This window comes from Herpailurus yagouaroundi, unplaced genomic scaffold, assembly GCF_014898765.1.
Source record: "Herpailurus yagouaroundi ecotype Mexico unplaced genomic scaffold, PumYag 166, whole genome shotgun sequence".
Taxonomy (NCBI): domain Eukaryota; kingdom Metazoa; phylum Chordata; class Mammalia; order Carnivora; family Felidae; genus Herpailurus; species Herpailurus yagouaroundi.
This window is the reverse complement of record NW_024412407.1, coordinates 94,695-101,440: the sequence shown is the minus strand read 5'-3', so window position 1 is coordinate 101,440 and position 6,746 is coordinate 94,695.

The window sequence follows — 6,746 nt, the reverse complement described above, 5'->3', positions numbered from 1 at the left end:
CAAAAAATAAAATGAAAAAAAAAAAAAACCTCCAAACTCCTTCTATGAGAGTAACATTACCTTGATTCCAAAACCTGACAAACACCCCACTAAAAGAATTACAGGCCAACATCCCTGATGAACATGGATACAAAATTTCTCAACAAGATACTATCAAGTTGAATCCAACAGTACATTAAAAAGAATTATTCACCACAATCAAGTGGGATTTATTCCTGGGCTGTGTGTTCAATATTTGCAAATCAATCAATGTGATACACCATATTAATATAAGAAAGTATAAGGACTATCTGATCCTCAGTAGATGCAGGAAAAGCATTTGACAAAATACAACATCACTTCTTGATAAAAACCCTCAACAAGGTAGGGATAGAGGGGTAGAGAGAATGTACCTCATAAAGGCCATTTACGAAAGACCCACAGTTGACATCATCTTCAGGGGGAAAAAATTGAGAACTTTTCCTCTAAGGTCAGGGACAAGACAGTAATAGTGGCTCTCGTCATTACTATTTGACACAGTACTGGATGACTTAGCCTGGGCAATCAGAAAAAAAAAAAAAAAAAGGAATAAAAGGTATCCAGATAGTTAAGGAAGAAATCAAACTTTCACTATTTGCAGATGATGTGACACTTATGTTGAAAACCCAAAAGTCTCCACCAAAAAATTGCTAGAACTAATACACAAATTCAGCAAAGTTGCAGGATATAAAATCAATGTACAGAAACCTGTTGCATTACTATACACCAATAATGAAGAAGCAGAAATAGAAATCAAGGAATCAATCCCATTTACATCAGAAACCATAAGGTACCTAGGAATAAACCTAACCCAAGAGGTAAAAGATCTGTACTCTGAAAACTATAGAATACATATGAAGGAAATTGAAGAGGACACAAAGACATAGAAGAGCATTCCATGCTCATGGACTGTAAGAACAAACATTGTTAAAATATCTATACTACCCCAAAGAAATTTACACATTTAATGCAATCCTTATCAAAATACCCCTAGTGTTCTTCATGGAGTTAGAACAAACAATCCTAAAATTTGTATGGAATCACAAAGGACCCCAAATAGACAAAGCAATGCAGAAAAAGAAAAGAAAAGCTGGAGGCATCATGATTCTGGACTTCAAGCTATATTACAAAACTAGTCATCAAAACTGTCTGGTACTGGAATAAAAAGAGACACCGAGATCAGTAGAACACAATAGAAAACCCCAGAAATGGACCCACAACTATATATTCAACTAACCTTTGACAAAACAGGAAATAATATCTGATTGAAAAAAAGTCTCTTCAACAAATGGTGTTGGGAAAACTGGACAGCAACATGCAGAAGAATGAACATGGCCCACTTTCTTACACCATACACAAAAGTAAATTCAAAATGGATGAAAGGAATGAGAGAAGATATTTGCAAATGACATATCATATAAAGGGTATATCTATAAAGAATTCATCAAACTCAATACCCTAAAACCAAATAATCCATTTAGGAAATAAGGGGAAGACCTGAAAAGACATTTTTCCAAAGAAGACATCCAGATGGGCAACAGACACATGAAATAATGTTCAATATCACTCATCATCAGGGAAATGCAAATCAAAACCACATTGAGATACCATCTCACAGTTGCCAGAATTGCTAAATTTAAGAACACAAGAAGCAACAGGTGTTGGCAAGGATGTGGAGAAGGGGGATCTCTCTTACTCTATTGGTAGGATTGCAAACTGGTGCAACCACTCTGGAAAACAGTATGGAGGTTCCTCAAAAAGTTTAAAATAGAACTACCCTATGACACAATAATTGCACTACTAGGTATTAACCCAAAGGATACAAAAATACAGATTTGAAGGGATACATGAAGGGATAATATCAGATCCTCTGTAATTAAAATAAAATCAGAATAACTTAAATATATTAATATAAAGTACTCAGAGTTTTAGAGATTTATTTTCAAAATGTGAATTATAAATCAGTCTGCAAAACACTAAAATTTACAAACTATTATCCTTAAAGGTATATAAACAGAATTATTCAGGCAAAGTATTTTGTTTGTGATGGTCTCATTTTTATATTTCTATTGCAGGATGAAGCACTTAGATTTATATCTTTTTTTCTTTCCAAGCATCACACTGAAATGTGTAATTTTTATAATAAGTTTTAACACTTGTGGACATTTTGTGATTAGCTATTTCTAGCTTAGATCAACAATTTCTAAAAAAAAATTTTAATGTTTATTTATATTTGAGAGAGAAAGAGTGCACAAGCAGGAGAGGGGCAGAGAGAGAGAGACAGACAGAGACAGAATCTGAAGCAGGCTTCAGGCTCTGAGCTGTCACCACAGAGCCTGATTCAAGGCTCAGACCCACAAACCCTGAGATCATGACCTGAGCTGAAACTGGACACTTAACTGACTGAGCCACACAGGTGTTACTAGATCAGCAATTTAAACTATCCAGGTATCTCTTTTATTCTTCATATTCAATGTGTTTTTAAGTCAATACAGCACAGTACTAAAATTAAGCAATGATTTATCCTGTCAAGTGATTATAGTTTATTTCCAGGGAATTCTGTAAACTGTGCGCATATGTCTCCAAGGAATTGAGCTCCAAAAGCAATGTTTCCCTGAGGATCTTTGGCTTGCTTCCTATATAAGAGATGCCAAAATACACAGACTCCTTTTTATATCCTTCAACTATGTTCTCAGAAGATTCTGTACAAAATGCAGGATCTTAAAGTACCAAGCGCCCCCTTTACCTTCATTAATTTGTGAATACCTATTTATTGTGTGCTTGAAATGTATCAAGCACTCTTCTGTGTCCAGGGCATACGTCCTGACAGCTCCCCTGCTCCCTTCTACCATGTGAGGACCTAGTTAAAAGTGTATGAAATCTATGCAGCAGGCTCTTACCAGACACCAGATCTGTTGGCACCCAGATCTTAGACTTTCTACCTCTAAAGCTGAGAAATAAATGTTTGTTGTTCAAGGCACCCAGTTACAGTATTTTGTGATAGCAGCCCCAACAGACTAAGCAAAAATAAAAACAGAGAATTCATTGCCAACAGACTTGTCCTGCAAAAAATGTTAAACAAAGTTCTTTAGGGAGAATTCAAATGATATAGATCACAAATTCTGATCTACATCAAGAAAATAAGAGTGTTGAAGAAGTAAAGGGATAAGTACATTCAATTGCATTTTCTACAAAACTGACATTCTGTATAGCACCAACCATTTATTAAAATTAATTACAAATCCAATACCATGAGTATGTTTCTGTCTTTAATAATAGGCGATATTCTGAGATCCAAATTAGATTATCTCTGAACACCTTCCTCCTTCACTCCCTGTTTTCTTCATCTTTATTTCCATCATATACTTTCCTACTTTCCTTTTCCATTATTTATTATTTCCTTCTTTCTTGCTTTAATCAACAGTTTTAAGGAGAAACTTTATCTGACAAGATTGGCAAGTGGGGTTATAAAAATTTACAAAATGCCTTTCATAGTGGCAACCTGGACATGTGATAGCTTTGAAGAGTCAATGGTCCCAAAGTTCATACATTTGAAGAATGACATAAATTTACAGAATCAAGAAACCAAGCTAACTCCAAGCATGACTAAATGCCTAAACAAATCATAATCAAACTACTAAACACCGAAGACAATGAGAAAATCTCAAATCTGGCTACAGATAAAGGACGAATTACATACTATGAATATTAGAGAACAAAGGCTTAAACAATTTCTGACTTCTTTTCACAAGCTATGGAGACCAGAAAACAGAGGGCACCTTTAGAGTGCTGAAACAAGCAAGCAAGCAAACAAACAAACAAACAAACAAAAAACTACTTGTCAATTTAGAATTCTATACAGTACAACTATGCTTCAAACATTACAGGGAAATAAAGACATTTTCACATAAAATCAAACTAAGAGCATTTTTCAGTAACACATCTGCACTACAAGAAATGCTGCAGGAAGTTTGTCAGCTGAAGAAAACTGAATCCAGCCAGAAAGCTGGAATTTCAGGAAGAAATTAGAAATATCAAACATTTTAAACATGGGGCAAATATTGAAGACTGCATTTTTAAAATAAGCTTGAAATAAAATAGAAGTTCACCACAAAGAAATTTAGATATTCACATATTTAAAAGACTCTTTTAAAAATACTGTAACAAAAATTCTATCTTAAGTAAAAGTTCAGTGGATGGGCTGAGGAGCAGAAAGATGATTATAAAACGAAAGAGTCAAAAAAAAGAGTCGGTTAACTTAGAGATTAATAGAGACCACTCAATTTGAAAAACAAAAAGTTAAATATATATATTTAACGAACAGAGCCTCTGTGACCTATGGGACAATATCAAAAGATCTAACATACGTGTGTAATTTGAATTTTAAAAAGCAGAGGATATTATAAGTCAGCACTGTCCAATAAAAATATAATGCAAAACACAAATGTAAGCAACATTTGTCATTTTAAATTTTCTAGTAACCTTATTTTTAAAAAGTAAAGAGAACAGGTGAAATTGATTTCAATAAGATATTTTAACCAAGTATACCCAAATGATTATCATTTCAACATCTAATACATATTTAAAAATTAAAGAGATATTTTACTTTTTTTGTACTAAGTCTTTGAGATGTGAGGTATAATTTACATTCACAGCACATCTCAGTTTGGACTAGCCACATTTCAATTTTTAGTGGTTACCAAACTGGATAGTGTAAACATAGATAATGTAAAAGGTTTGTTGTTAACTTCTTCATTTTGGCTTCTCAGAAGCTTCAGACCAAATTCATGGTAAGTATGAAAAAACATGTACAAATTAAAAGACACTCATAAACAACTAATGGGCCAAAGGAGAAGTTGCAAAGGAAATTCGAGAACACTTGAAGACAAATGAAAGCAAACACACAAGATACCAAAACTTATGAAATACAATGAAAGCAGTGTTCAGAGGCAAAATTATAGCTTTAAACATCTGCTTTAACAAAAAAAAAAAAAATAGCTCATATCAATAATCTAATTTCAAAATTCCAGATTTAAATTTAAAAAGGAGCAAAATTGGGGCACCTAGGTGGCTCAGTTGGTAAAGCTTCCAACTTCAGCTCAGGTCATAATCTCATGGTTGTGGGTTCAAGTCCCATGTCAGGGTCTGTGCTGAAAGCTTGGAGCCTGGGGCCTACTTAGGATTCTGTGTCTCACTCTCTCTTTGCCCCTCCCCTACTCATGCTCGCTCGCGCTCTCTCTCTCTCTCTCTCTCTCTCTCTCTCTCATTAAATAAACGTTAAAAATTTTTAAATTAAAAAAGAGCAAAATAAACCCAAAAACAGCAGAAACAAGTAAATAATAGATATTAGAGTGGAGATAAATGAAGTAGAAGAGAGGGAAAAATAGAGAAAAATCAACAAAACCGAAAGTTGGTTTTTTCAAAAGGTCAACAAAAGCAGACAAACCTTTAGCTTGATTGACAAGTAGAGAGGAGAGAAGGTTCAAATTGCTAAAATCAGGAATCAGAGTCATTATTACTGACCTTCTAAAAATAGAAAGGAATATAAGAATAAATACGAACAATTGTGCATGGATAAATTAGCATAATTGAAACATTTGTAAAAACCCACAAATTACCACTTAACTCAAGGTTGAACAGAATATCTAATACACCTGTAGTTATTAAAGAAATTGAATCAGTAATCTAAATAAAGAATATCCAAGACCAGATAAATGTTCCTGAAACTTTAATTTTTTTTAATGTTTTACTTTTTTCAGAGAGAGAGAGAGGGCAGGGGGAAGGGCAGAGAGAGAGGGAGACACAGAATCCAAAGCAGGCTCTAGGCTCTGAGCTGTCAGCACAGAGCCCAAAACGGGGCATGAACTCACAAACCGTGAGATCATTACCTGAGCCAAAGTTGGATGTTTAACCAACTGAGCCACCCAGGTACCCCCTGAAACTTTAAAGAAGAATTAAAGAATTAAAGAATTTCAACTTCCAAATATTAGAGATTATAATGCCCTTCCTACTTGATTGCATGAGGACAGCATTATTCTGATACTAAAGCCAGATAAAAACATCACAAAACAGAATAATACAGATCTATATCCCTTAAGAATATAGATGAAAAAATCCTCAACAAAATATTAGCAAATTAAATTTAGCTGTATTTAAAGGTAATACACCATGATAAAATGGGATGTAATGTACAGTGATCCAACATACAACAATCAATTGGCATAATACACCAATGATAAAAGATAAAATAAAGGAAGAAAAAAAAAAAACCATGGTCATTACAACTGATGCAGGAAAAGTCTTTGAGAAGATTCAAATGAGAAAACTTCATGATAAAAATATAGCAAACTTGGAATAGAAAGAAACTTCCTCAAACTGCTAAGTGTTCATGAAAACCCTACAGCTATTGTCACACTTAGTGGTGAAAGATTGAAAACCTTCCCCAAACCTCCAGGACACAACAAGGATGTCTACATTCTCAACTGCTATTCATCATTGTGCTGGAAGTTCTAGCCAGAATGGTTAGATGAAAATAAATAAAAACACTTGAATTGGGAAGAACTTTAAGTTCTTTATGGAAAAATCAAATAGAAATGGAAAGTCAGAATAATCTCATACATCAATAGCCAATCAGTTTTCTCATAAGGTACATAGACTATTCAATGGAGGAAAGAATAGTCTCTTAAATGGTGCTGGGACAACTGGATAGCCACATGCTAAGAATAGTT